Raw genomic sequence first — 15,402 nt, 5'->3', positions numbered from 1 at the left:
CAACGACTTGCTATGTTTCAGACGTAATACGACCACTCGATTCCCACTGCCCAGTCGTCGCAGTAAAACACCATTTAACACGTCCATGATGTCAGTTTCAGCGGGATTGTAAAAGTATTAGCACCGGGGTATTAAACCTTTTAGCTCTTCTAGACCGAATTTCGAGTTTCTCTGTGGCGTAAGGCCGCCAGCTATTGGACGACCGTAACGGAACGGCATGAGTACTTTCTAACTATCAATAACAGAGCCCATGTCAATGTTAATTATTGTAGGATCTTCTCAGTCCGGACATATACTCTTTGCCGACGTAGGTTTAGCTGCCTTCTTGTAAAATACAAACAGCTAAATAACATTCGCATATGACAGGATGGAAACAGGGCAGCGACCTCACGCAAACACAATTCTTTATCTCGACACGCAAATTGCTACCTTCCCGACAATGTCTGGCATCGGCATTTTTGTTTCTTCGTTTTATCGATATTTCACCGAGTGAGCATATATTGGCTGATTTCCGTATCTCACCGACTTCAAGGAGTTTCATATAATTTCGATTCTCACCATCATTTGCAAAGCATATTTCGGTGGGGGATTGGGGCGCTATCTGCCACAGTTAGACACAGCAAGATATAGTACTATTAATTTTGGGGGGAGCAACAGATGTTGATCGGTGCTGATAACATCATGGACCAGATCAACGTGTTTAGATTAGGAGTCGTTGGAATGAGGACGCTCGTAAAAGTATGCGAACTGGACTCTGTTAACTATAGTACATATAGGATAATCCTGCATTGCAGCGATCTATAGCTAATAAAGAGGTTAAGTTCACGATAAAATTATGCAAGTAAATCATTTTACACAGAGAAACCACATATGACCTGTCGATAAATGGCCCTGAAACTCGTATAAAATTGTGAATAGGATGCAACCTTTCATTGAAACTAATGAAGGCGTTAGTGGTTAGACCAGGGGTTCTCAAAGGGTGGGCCATGGCCCACTGGTGGGCCACAGAGCATTTTGAGGTGGGCCACAGAGCCATTTAGAAAATTTCAGAATTATTGTAAGTTTATTTATATTTCTCATGTTATTCGCTAAAAATACATTCGTATTATCTAATTATACGTAGGCTACATAAAGCTTTTCATCCGACTCTGATTAGACGTAGTGGCACGCATAAAGTCAGTTTGTACAAATCGAAAACGTTCGGGAAAAACAGTGGCTTTTTCTATTGGCTATGACAACCTACGGCTAACAGCAACTAAAATAATTTCAAGCGTATAATAACTGGAAGAGAATGTTGAAGTAACCAAGTATTCCGGCAGGGTCATATGTCGTATGCCGTTGAAAGGGGTATGCAATGAACTCGCAATGAAGTGCAATTGATGTACAGATTTACCGTACTTCGGCAGGTCGTATTACTGCAAGCTGAACATAGCCATAATTGCAAATTATTAGCAACTTCTGGCGGAGGTATACTGCACCACTGCAACAACAAATCTTAATGGATTGAGGATTTATCGGAGCGCATTAATCTTCGAAGTCGATTCAAAATGCCCGACCTGGAAATCATTGTACATACTGACATAGTCACGGGAATTGACTGTATCATTGGATTGAATATTCTGACATCACAACTTCAGTTGTTTTGGTACAAGACATACAAAGTACATCATGCATATTAAAAAATCCTTCTCCAATTCACCAATGAATTGTTCGATGCCGGCCCAGAATGATTATAATATTCCCCACAATAGTATCAGTAAAGGAGTTCTAGCTTATGATTTACCAGGGTCGTAACTGCCGCACCCACATCCCCAATTGCGGGAGCTCGAAGGGGCCCAAGATTATTTCGTTGGTCGTTTGTTGAATGATATTTATGCAACTTGAAATTTTTTTCGTGCTTTGCGCGATTTCATGTCCCGGGAGATCGAGATTTAAATATTATCAGTTAGGGAAAAATGCACATATTTTAGAGGAATAGGCATATCAGCGCTGTCCATGACCACGCATTAAACAGGATTATAACTCTAAGATATCAGATGGGCCACAGCACATTTTTAAACCGGAAAATGGGCTACGGCCAAGAAATGGCTGAGAACCCCTGGGTTAGACACACAAATAAACATAATTGGGGTTGCATTTAAAATAAAAATCAATTGAAAACAAACATGTTTAAAACAAGTCCCTCGTTTAAAATATGTTTTATCTCTCTATTTTGTTTTCTATTTAAGCCATGACGCCACGAATATTCAACTGTGACGTCATAGTGGAATGACATTGACAATTGAAAATATAGGGCAAATATAGTTCATTTGACGAAATATCTGTACTATTACTTTTGAATCACAATTTCGATGGCTCCAACCATCCCATATCGATATACCTCGGCTAATTTGGGTGGTAATTGTCCGTAGGCCCATACAACATTTTTTTGGAAAGTATTCACACAATTATGCCATAATTTTACAACTGAAAAAACAATTTTTTTAAAGGCCTTTGTTTAAAATACTGCCTAAATCATGTTTTAAACAAAGTGTTTTAAACACCGTTTGTTTTAAATGCAACCCTAAACATAATGTCAGGCTTGAAGGTTGAAGGTAAGCATAGGCCAGTTATTGCCAGCTAGAATCCTCGCGGAGCGCGCAAAATTCTTTCAAGGAATGGAGAACTTCAAATGCATGCTGTCGTATTATTTATTTTCGGATACTGACTTGACCGACAACTATAGTAAATTCTAATCACATACTTGACAGCCGCATTTGGAACGGTATGGACATCCTTTTATTAGCGCAATGTAAAATTATTAGAGTGTATCATATTGTCTTGTCTATTCATGTTTTTGCGAGCCGGACGAGCAGACAGACATACATATAGGTGAGGAATGAGGGACTTCGAAAATGGGTGAATAACATCAATTCGATCTCGAAATAAGTTATAAACCCATACAACTCTCGCCCTTGGATTACTACACATAGACATCATCATTGCAATATATTAGGGTGCCTAAATGTCCGGAATTTTGAAGGCTTGAAGTAGGCTCAATATTCTTTAGTAACCAACATAAATAATACTATTTTTAAGCAGATTTATGCTATTTGACACTTTTCGTCGCGCTGCGCGTGGTTTATTAGAACGTATATTGATATTAATATGGGGATCACGCACCACCCAAGCGAAAATGCAGTCAAAAATAAATAAAAATCACAATCATTTACTGAAATAAGTGTAATTGTATCGCAATTCTATGATAACAGTACATTCCCAGAGTTCTTTATAGCCATTTGGATGCTGGTCAAAGACGGTTGTTTAAAAACTTGGGGTCGTTTGCCTTCATTTTTGGGATTGCGAAGATGTTGGACGTCATAAGCTTCCAAAATAAGCCGCAAGTTTGGGCCAGCTCACTTTTTTATTAGCCAGCCCATCATTTTTTTGAACCCGACCGCGGAACATTTTCAAATTGGAAATGAGCTCGCAGCCATATAAGGTGGAAACCACCGGATGTGCAATCTATACTGATGTATTTTATAGTAATATATGGACGAACCAATATTATTGACATATTTCATTCACAAAATTTAGCAAGCAGATGCATGTGGTAAGCCCGCAAGAAGTTGCATCGATTACCCTATGGTGCGCCAAATATTGGTGATTTTGTGGCGGAAGGGGGCTGAAAAAATGCCGTTTCGGACCTGGTTACAACACACAACTAGATAACCGCACCGACCTAGCTCAACAAACACACAACCGGCGGACCAGATAAGGTCCACCAGACATTTTTAATGGGGCCCGTGAAGAAATCTGTTGCGGACCAAAGCAATCACCAGAGCTCACATTAGAAATGACTAAATTCAAAACCTATGTTTCGCTCCACTCCTGCATACAGTGGATGGGGAAGCTTAACTAGTGTGACGTCATATTGACTGACAATGTGTTCATACCTCACTGTAAATCCGCTAATGGGCGCAAAAGAGTGTCCGGAATTTGATCCACAAAAATATGGCAACCCCACAATATATTGCATTAACTTATGAATCGTATATATCGCAAATCTTGTAGTAGGCCAATACCGAGAATACACAACAGAAAACCACCGCGTTTCGCCTCGCCACATTACGATATCGTTCAGAATCTTTATTTGGAGGTACAGAGGTTCTGGCTACATAGCATAGAGCCACACTCTTACAAATTCATGTAATAATCAAAGATCCCATAACAGACCTAATGATATTGTTCACGGATCTAAATTGTCTTTCCGCTGCCAAGAAATGTGTTACGTATACTTCCTTGGCTATAAATACGTTCCTGTATATTACATGTTATCATTTCTCCAATCACTCACTTCATCAAAGAAAAAAGCTCGCTTGGCCGGTAATGAATGATATAGTTGGAGTTACCCATGAAAAGAATTGTTCAGCAGGCTATGCCACAGCTTTGATCGAATCAATATACACTATACTCGTGAATAGTATAATCAACTCAGCGGTTGCAACCTATCTTATCCCACTTCACTATATTTCTATATATAGTAGGTTAGTAGGCCTTTTGGCGTGACTATATTTCCCCGGGTTTGTCATATAAATGACATTCAATTATTGCAATGTGTAGTTTGATGATGACAGATTAGCATCAGGATTGCGGAAGTCGATTAATTACCTGGTACTATATGAAGTGCCCAGTAATTCCTATTGCCTGACGAACGAACGAACGCATTGCAAAACTTTGATATCAATTCGTTAGATAGTATCATATAGCAGGAAAAACGCACGAACCGATCTCGTAGCGTTCCAGTACATGCCCTCAACCTGTAATCTTCATGCGTGATTTATGAGTACTCGGAGTTTCCTATATTTCTTACGTACATTATGACCGTTCGCCGTACCACGCAATTCACTAAGCCCAATACCTAATCATCACAGGACTCGTCCCGGGTGATGACTGGCGATTCGGCTCCATCATGGTTGGAAAAGGACATAACTGTCATAATGCCGTATTACTAGGCTATATCTAATACAGTTCCGTTCGAGCATACTGGATAAGGATAACCGTTCGAACAACATATCATTTAAGATCCTGTGAATACCTTTTTACTTCAGTAATAACTTGCAGTTATTATGGAATCGAGATTATTCCAATTTGTTTCAGTCGTGCGTTGTCATCATAAGCATATATGCAGTGGTGAAAGCCGCCTTCGCCCCTACAATTTTTGACTTGTACTTTTGGGCGGCATACGGAATACTACATCACATTATCGGAGCCATCAGAAAAGTTTAAATGTATACATGTAATTCGACAATACAATCAAAGCAAAACTTTAACTAACTCCATAATTTTCTATATAGCTCTGCGTCCCACCGGTTCAAAACCTTGTCTAAATTCATATACCCGTCTAATCCTGCATCTCGCTTTCTATCAAGCGAACGGATGATTGATTTTCGAGCCACACTAAAAGGAACCTGGGTAACACTCCTTCAACATCGCCTTCACTCCTTCACTCGCAACACTCCTTCATATTGTCTTTACTGATCGGCAGCGTGGATAAACGGAACTATATATGCGCTCGAGGGGTAACATAATATGCATCGTATTTGGTCAGAAAAAGACAAAGTCATATAAACAATGATCGCATTTCAAACCAAAAGATATTGTTCACGGAAGTAAATTGTCTCATTTGCTGCAAAGAAATGTGTTATACTTCGTACGATAAATACATCCCTGTATATGACACGTTCTTACAAATACTCAGTTCATCGAAGACAAACGTAGCTAATGACTCATATATTTGCCAATGAAAAGTATTGTTTCCTAGACAGTGACATAGCTTTCATGGAAATAATGCAATATACATGTGATATTTTAGTTAATTATATTTATTAAAGTCAATATCTCGTATTCCAATACTTGAGTTGAATGCTTGTATGAAAGCTGCGAAAGTGCGCATACTTCGTGGGGCTGATTTCACTTTAGTCTGGCCAGTGAAATATGGCCTATTTTAATAACTACTGCTAAGTAAAAATGATCTTCATTCATTATATTTTGGGATACATCACTGTTAACTAATGATTACCATGTCAAAGCCATTCCCAAATCACCAGTCTAACGGAAACCTACCGATGCTCCATCATTTTCTTTCGTCAATATTTCGTAAAAAAAAACGGACTTGTGAAATTGGATATAATCTGATTCGCGATATCACAGTAGAAATGCGATGAATGTCGTCCTGACTATGATATTGCGACATTGAAGCACATACTATTGCGGTGAAGAGTAAGCCCTGCCATGCCGTCGAGACACATCTGGACATCTCAAAACTTTGAAACTTAAAATGGATCAAAATGTAGGCCTACTATTCCTGGAAACGTTCCGAATAATTCTTTTTTATGGACCACACCTGTGCAAGTTGTTCCAGTTGTATCCCATGACCCCTCTTCATTAGTATCGTCTGTCGGACTATCATCACCGCAAATTGCTGTTCCTGTGCCATCTATATAGTATCCATCAGCACACGTGATGTTGCATGCATCCCCAGAAGAGCCAACCTTACAGATAGTGTCAAGGGCCCCGTTCGGAATCGTTGGTTCGATGTCGCATTTTACAGCTGACGAATAAAAGATTATAAGTAACCTGCGACTAAAATATAAAAATCAGATTGACAGTGTTTTAATACCGATGCAGGTAGTTCCTCTAATATTCCATGATCCCACTTTATTACTATCATCTGCCGGACTATCATCATCGCAAATTGCTGATCCTTCACCATCTACATAATAACCTTCTATACACGTTAAGTTGCATGTATCGCTGAAAGAGCCGACAATGCAGCTACTATCAAGGGCCCCATTCGGAATCGTTGGATAGGTATTGCATTTTACAGCTGACAAAAAGAGAATTCATGTAAGCTGTATCTATAACTATCGGATTGACGTTGTACCTGTACATGAAGTTCCAGTTGTATTCCATGATCCCTCTTCGTTAGTATCATCTGCCGGACTATCATCGTCGCAAATTGCTGATCCTGCACCATCCACATAGTAACCTTCTGCACACGTTAAGTTACATGTATCCCCAAAAGAGCTGACAATACAGCTACTATCAAGGTCCCCGTTCGAAATTGTTGGTGCAGTTCTGCATTTCACAGCTGATGAAAAAATTCTTTTATGTAGGCCTAATCTGCAATTATAATTATTGCACAAAAGTAACACCTGTACACGACGTTCTTGATGTGTTCCATGATCCCTCTTCATTCGCATCATCTGTCGGACTATCATCATCGCAAATTGCTGATCCTGTACCATCTACATAATAACCCTCTACACATGTTAAGTTGCATGTATCCCTGAAAGAGCCAACAATGCAGCTACTATCAAGGGCCCCATTTGAAATTGTTGGATTGGTGTTGCATTTTACAGCTGACGAAAAATATATTTCATGAAAGCTGTAACTACGATTATAGAAGGTAAGTTTTACCTGTACACGATGTTCCTGATATATTCCATGCTCCCCCTTCATTCGTATCATCTGTCGGACAATCATCATCGCAAGTTGCTGACCCCGTACCATCCACATAGTATCCGTGTGCACACGTTAAGTTGCATGTATCTCCGAAAGAGCCGAGAATACAGCTACCATTAAGGGCCCCGTTCGCAATTGTTGGTTCGGTGCTGCATTTAACCGCTAACGAAAATGACATTTCATGTAAGTAGGCTTACCATATTCTCAGCACCCATAATAGGGACATATTTTGTTGGCGAGTAAACTGAATGTAAAAGTGCTGCGTTTCAGGCTGGTGATGTCCTACAGGGAAGTAAAAGTTAAAAAGAGAACATCAAAGGCACAAGGTAAGGCCCATAAACAACAAATCTAATTTATTTTTTCGATTCGGCCCATGATGCTTTGAGATAGGGATGGTGTGAACCCCTGAAAGGTTCAAGTTAGTGTAAACGAAAACCTTTTTGAAAGGTTCTGTGTGAACGTGAACGCGAACGTGAACCTCGTCACGTGGCGTCATATTGCTAATTCCAACCCTACATTTCAGTGAAATGATAGCCTTGATGCACACGATATACCTAGCTGCTGAAGTACATATTGAAGTTTTAAACGTCGGCAAATCTATCAACTGGGCAATCAAATGATATAATAATTCCATAAAATCAATATCTTCCGTCGCTTTGCCAACAATTTCGACGAGGAATTGCAAGGTAATATAAGGTTACGCCTTGACGGTCTAGACCAGACTTGTCAATGCATTCGACGTCTGAGTATTTCTACGTTGATATTGAGCAGAGTGTATAACGGGTCTCTATACTTGCTACCGATATTACCCCATTAACAAATTATACAGCAGTAGCCATCACCCCAATTGCACCGATTCGGTTTTTAATAATTCAATAAACATTGTATTTCGCTCTTGATGTTATGTGATTGCGGGTCAAGCTCACAACAGAGAGTCACTAAACATTCATAAACGGAAGCCTGGATATTTCGAGAAAAATTTTGTAACAATGCAAGTAAAATTTTTTAGATTGTCAATATGCGTGCTCGTTTAGTGTTGATTTTTCATGCTGCCAGCTCCATGCACAGAGTGGCCCGTAGTTGAAGCGCAATAAATTTCAACCAAAGTTGCTATAATAAAGTGAAAATTGTAATATGTGAAAAAGGTTCACAGTGCAGAACCTATCAAGGTTCGTTTGTGAACGTGAACCTCTAAATTTCTGAGGTTCACACACAGATCGCAAACGTGAACCTCACGTTCACACCATCCCTAATTTGAGATTCCCTTGACCTTTGCCGATAAGGAACGATCAGTTTAACAAGTTCCTGAAATTTGTCACAGGAAATATCATTGAACCATCAAAATTATAAAAACTGATCCAACAAATAGGCCGAGTTCTGTAGAGTGAGAACTAGCTATAGTTTGTTGCATGTAGAATGAAGCTGATATTACGGAAAATATCAAACTACGTTTGCCATAATAATCCAGAAGTTAGAGCAGCATGATGGCGCAATTCAGAACGGTTCATGGCTAGAGCAATTTTCCGGAAATAAATACGTCTTTTGAAAAAAATTTTGTTGTAAGTATAAGCAACTAACTAAAATGCAAAAAATGACATCTTCGCAAATTGCGGAACCTGTACCATCTACATCAGGGGTGGGCAACATACGGCCCGCGGGCCGGATCCGGCCCGCGAAGGGATTTTGTCCGGCCCGCGGACAGTTTTCCGTTTTACATGATAATGTGGCCCGCGGCCCTAGTCTGCCGAGATTTCCCACTACTTGCTTACAACGTCAAATTTTAGTGACTGCATGTGCATGTTATTATATACGTATATGCGCAGCGTGCTAGAGTGGAGCTTACGCGTAAGTTCGTCGAAGCGAGAAGACTTGCATTATCGGCATTTGCGATGTACTCAACCCTAATTTCGTTTGTGGTAATCATGGTGTTTGTCGACTACAATGGTCAATTACACCAGGCTGATATTTCTTATTTTTCATTCTGTAACCGCCGACTTGTAGCACGGCACACTTCTAGGCTTTTGTAAGACGAAAACACTGTTTATACCAGGGGTCGCCAACTCAAAAAGGGTCGCGGGCCACTTTTCAAATTTCGTAGAGGTCGCGGACCGCATGAATTCATTATCGAGATTTCTCAGGCCACACAGTTGAACAACGATGCTATCTCGTCACCTACTCAATCCAAACGAATATATGTGTTGGTAAATTAGGGGTACCGGGGTTATCGAACTCCATGAAATCTTAATTGAGGATGGCACCGTGTGTTGATTGATCAGATAGAAGCAGACATGGCGGCGCCCGTATGACAATGCTATTCTCAAATCCACATTGTCTTCGTCATTATTGGCGAGAAATGGCTTTGAAGTGACATTACTGTCGTTAAAATGTATTCATTAAATGCGATTTATTCCGTGTATATGTGGAATTTGGATAAATGGGCGAATGTTGTATCGATTCAGCAATCCGGCCCGCCAAGTACTTAATTTTCCTATATGCGGCCCGCCGACTCGAGAAGTTGCCCGCCCCTGATCTACATAGTAACCATGTGCACACGTTACATTGCATGTATCACCGAAAGTGCCGCTATTACAGATGCTATCGAGGGCCCCATTCGAAATTGTTGGATGGGTGTCGCATTTTACAGCTGATGAAAAAATATTTCATGATGGCTTTTTTAACAATGATAGAATATCAGTGGTATAGGCTACCTGCGCACAATGTTCCTGATGTATTCCATGTTCCCTCTTCATTGGTATCATTTGTCGGACTTTCATCTTCGCAAATTGCGGAACCTGTACCCTTTACATAGTAACCATGTACACACGTTATATTGCATGTATCACCGAAAGTGCCGCTATTACACATGCTGTCAAGGGCCCCATTCGAAACTGTTGGATTGGTGTTGCATTTTATTGCTGATGAAAAAATATATCACGATAGCTGTTATTACAATGATAGAATATAAGTGGTAGACTACCTGTGCACAATGTTCCTGATGTATTCCATGTTCCATCTTCATTGGTATCATCTGTCGGACTTTCATCTTCGCAAATTGCGGAACCTGTACCATCTACATAGTAACCATGTGCACACGTTACATCGCATGTATCACCGAAAGTGCCGCTATTACAGATGCTACCGAGGGCCCCATTCGAAATTGTTGGATGGGTGTCGCATTTTACAGCTGATGAAAAAATATTTCATGATGGCTGTTATTACAATGATAGAATATAAGTGGTATAGGCTACCTGCGCACAATGTTCCTGATGTATTCCATGTTCCCTCTTCATTGGTATCATTTGTCGGACTATCATCTTCGCAAATTGCGGAACCAGTACCCTTTACATAGTAACCATGTACACACGTTATATTGCATGTATCACCGAAAGTGCCGCTATTACAGATGCTATCAAGGGCCCCATTCGAAATTGTTGGATTGGTGTTGCATTCTACAGCTGATGAAAAAATATTTTCATGATTACTGTTATTACAATGATAGAATATAAGTGGTAGACTACCTGTGCACAATGTTCCTGATGTATTCCATGTTCCCTCTTCATTGGTATCATCTGTCGGACTATCATCTTCGCAAATTGCGGAACCTGTACCATCTACATAGTAACCATGTGCACACGTTACATCGCATGTATCACCGAAAGTGCCGCTATTACAGATGCTACCGAGGGCCCCATTCGAAATTGTTGGATGGGTGTCGCATTTTACAGCTGATGAAAAAATATTTCATGATGGCTGTTATTACAATGATAGCATATAAGTGGTATAGGCTACCTGCGCACAATGTTCCTGATGTATTCCATGTTCCCTCTTCATTGGTATCATTTGTCGGACTATTATCTTCGCAAATTGCGGAACCTGTACCCTTTACATAGTAACCATGTACACACGTTATATTGCATGTATCACCGAAAGTGCCGCTATTACAGATGCTATCAAGGGCCCCATTCCAAATTGTTGGATTGGTGTTGCATTCTACAGCTGATGAAAAAATATTTTCATGATTCCTGTTATTACAATGATAGAATATAAGTGGTAGGCTACCTGTGCACAATGTCCCTGATGCATTCCATGATCCTTCTTCATTTCTATCATCTGTCCGACTGTCATCGTCGCAAATTGCCGACTCTTTACCATCCACATAGTAACCATATGCACACGTTAAGTCGCATGTATCTCCGAAAGAGCCGACAATACAGCTACCATTAAGGGCACCGTTCGTAATTGTTGGTTCGGTGCTGCATTTTACCGCTAACATAAAAACATATCATGTAAGATATAAGTTTACCATATTTTTAGCGCCCTGTAAGAGGACATTTTGTTGGCGAGCCAATTGAATTAATCATAACTGTTACGTTTGAGTTCGATGATATTCTACTTTTCCTTGATAGATACAAAATACAGTTGCAAAAAACAAAGCAAAGCAAAGTATAAGTTACAAGAGCAGACACACGAAATAAAAACCGAATTTATATTTTAGATTCAGACCAGTAATGCAACATTTGCTGATAAGAAATGATCACTTTCAACGAGAGTTCATGAAATAATCACATGAAATATATCATTGAAATTATATGCAGCCGTCAAGATTATCGAAACTGATACAACCAATAGGCGCCGACTTTTATTTTTGCATGGGGTGGCGGCCGGCGCGTAGCCAGGGGTGTCGAAACCGCCTCCTTTTGAAACGCAAAACCCCGTGCTTTTGAAATAACCATTCGGACGCTAATATTCAGTTGCAATTCAACAAGTGTTACGCGGGGCCACGGTAAATTAGCGAGATTAGTCTTTGCACGCACATCGCTTCGCACTATGCAACACGACGCGATCTCCACTGAGATGATTGCGAAATTTGGTCATTGATTGCCGCGCACTTTGCATTCGTCGCTGGACTGAGCAGTAACACAGCGCGACAATTCTGGAACACGAAAGACAGACAAGAATTATGATTACAAACGCGCGAGGCCAATCAGTAATTATCCTTTACCGCCAACACAATTGGTTTTTACTTAGTATTGAGTAGCTCGCATCGCGGCAATTGGTTGCTGATTAAAACATCGATTTTGACTGCATCGCTACATTTCCCGATTTACGTTCGCAAAGCATAACTGGATTAATATTATGGGTATACTAGAATAAATTCTACCTAGCAGGCACACACAATAACACACTGTTCAACTTTGCGCTCCGAGAATACTTATCACAAAAATAGTTCACAAAATTATTTTAAACGCGGCTTTCGGCCCTCATTGATGCAAATAATGCACTTTAATTTGTAGAAGGTGGACGTAAATTTGGTCGTCAAATCGCGATAAGAGATGGTGTTCCTCAGAGCGCGCGATGAAATCTACGTTTCTAACGATGAGGTCGAATTCGTACATCTAATAAGGATTGTTAGTCAGTACGCTGTGCGGAATACATAGTGGTGATCAATATTATCGGACTGGACAATGAGTTGATAACGAAATTGCAGATATTCCGCAAACCCGCAATAATTACAATTACAGGGTGTGCTATAGTCATACCTAATTACCCAGATTCGGCAATGGCAACGAGCACAATTTGTTCAGACGTGGGCATAAGTTTTAATCAAAAAGATACATAAACACAAGCAATATTACACTCCGAGATTGTTAGTGTTTGGCGAAAGTGTTTCTGCGGTCAGTAGCAGGTCTGCATGCGGACGCGCTAAATCGAACCAACGACTATAGTGCACATGAGATATTGATGACCCATTTCCCATACAAATTATTCACGCTAATTTGCAGTACGTAGCATCGATAATACGAATTAGTGAATTGGCATTTCAAAAGGACGGGATTTCTAGTTATACATGAGAAACTCCCTGGCTACGCACCTGTTTTTGTGCCGGCGTAGGCCCCGATCAGTCAGTCGAATTTGACCGTAAAATGATGCGCTTTTAAATATCCATGTGTTATTGCAGTAAGAGCAATATGGTCACATGCCGCGACCTTATCAATAGAAATACATATTCCAAAGGTTTGAAATCCGATCCGCGATATGGTTGCGCTCGATAGAGTCCATCCAGCAATGAAGTTTATTGGAACATTATCGAAGGCTCCCGTTCAAACTAATCGAATAAATTCAGAATTTGCGCCACCGGAATCTCGTGTTGCATCAATTTTTGACAACGTAATTCAACACCGTGCATTGCACAATGCGCAGTATTACAAACAAATCAAACAGTGACTAGTGACCTCGAAGGAATACTAGTGTATAAAGCAGACAAGAATTAGTAGCCTACAGATGATAGGAAACGAGAAAGCGCGCATCTAATCAAGAATTCTACAACTTGCGTACAGCACAATGGGGTTCCAAGTCTGACATCGCGACAATTGTTCGCTCATTATAACAACGTTTGAGCTGCATTGTTGCATTTACCCATAAAAGTTGGCAAAGCCTTGTTAGAGTAGTGAATATGCGCACTTTGCGCAGCAATGACTTTCAATTCGCAAATACAATTTAATTAAGAGAAGGAGAACGTGAATTCGCTCGTCTGGTCGCGAAAAGATGATGTTTCTCAGCGCAAGCTTGTCGAAATCGACGAGGTTGCTTCGATTGTCTGATTAGTGATTACTAATCACGGATTACAATTTATTGGGGCGTTTTAAGCACTAGTTCGTCGTCACCAACGAAGCTGCGTATTCAATTATTCGCGCGCGTATCGGTTAATGGTAAATAGTTGGCAGTTACGCGCTATCACGGACTCGCTAATTGACAGCGCTGATGATTTGAAATCGCAGACTGCGGGCGTTTAATCTTATCGTATCGGGTGGCCGCCACCTCATACATGTGTCATGGGGTGGCTGCGCCACCTGCCACCCGTAACTTGGCTCCTATGCAACCAATAATAGTTATGTAAATGTCAAACTTGCGACAGCTTCTCACATGAAAAAAGCACGAAAGGCCCAGATGTTACAGATAATGTCAAACAATGTGTGTCATATCAATCAAGACGGTAGAACTGATAGGGCAATTTAGCATGTTTCATGGCTGGAGCAAGTTTTTGAAAATAAATAAGTGTCGTTTAAAAGTCTTTTAGACGGTATAAGCAGCTAACTCGAAATGCGAAAGGAGAGAACATTTGGGCATTATTTAGCGTCTGAGGCAGGGGTGCCAAACTCAACTTAAGTCGAGGGCAAGATTCAAACGTTCAGATCGCTCGCGGGCCAGACCGATCAGATGATTCCAAAATGTTAAGTCAAAATCCATGCCCTTGCTTATCATTTGGATTCTTTATTGTCAAGCCTATATGCATCATTATATTTAATTATGTTACGGATCATATGTGATTCTAGCAGTACCTATTCATTCGCAAACAACGGAATTGGCAAATACGATGATCGGCCGGTTGACTACAGTTATAAATCGCCAAAACAACGGCTCTAACGACGATACAAGTTGGTATATTTCCATGTTCTGTTAGTTTTGTCGTAATCTGGTGCTAGCCGTCTGCGTATCCGATGTGTGGATCACTAGAGATTTAACTGTAGACAGGGACGTTTTAATTTGGTTCGTTATAAGGCGATTCAGGTGTCTCTGGAGGCGGGAGCCTCTTGAGCCAAAAGTGATACATCAGTGCGACTACTGATCAGGAAACTCTGTTTAATTCGGACAACCGCTTTATTCTGCCATAAAAAGCTCACGAATGGCACTAAAGTAGAAATTGTACGTAAAGCGCTCAGCTTAATTCGGACGATTGTCTCTTGCGCGTTTTACGTGGTCATTGCTACTGCAGAATAGTGCAACTGTTTTTCATTAAATACGTAACATAACCGTATGTCCGATGCTCTTATCTATCTTTACGCCTGACCATGTATAGAAAAATTGATTTTCCACATATTTCGGTCAAAGCCATTT

At 40.4% G+C, this 15,402-nt stretch overlaps 1 protein-coding gene and 1 long non-coding RNA gene across 2 annotated transcripts in view; both read right to left on the bottom strand.

The window, feature by feature from the left end:
- The window catches only part of LOC145432550 (uncharacterized), a 137,654-nt gene that overhangs the window by 65,449 nt on the left and 56,803 nt on the right, over positions 1 to 15,402 (bottom strand). The window lies entirely within an intron of this gene.
- LOC145459391 (uncharacterized) lies at positions 6,931 to 7,810 on the bottom strand. Its single transcript, XR_013921371.1, has 2 exons — positions 7,197 to 7,810; positions 6,931 to 7,132 (listed from the first exon to the last, which is right to left on the bottom strand). It is a non-coding gene; the product is annotated as an uncharacterized LOC145459391 (long non-coding RNA).

The sequence above is a fragment of the Botryllus schlosseri genome, chromosome 2 (assembly GCF_051294905.1).
Source record: "Botryllus schlosseri isolate E-star chromosome 2, Bs_hap1, whole genome shotgun sequence".
In the NCBI taxonomy this organism is placed as follows: Eukaryota; Metazoa; Chordata; class Ascidiacea; order Stolidobranchia; family Styelidae; genus Botryllus; species Botryllus schlosseri.
Note: the sequence above shows the minus strand (reverse complement) of the source record. Positions and strands in the feature narration are given on the sequence as shown.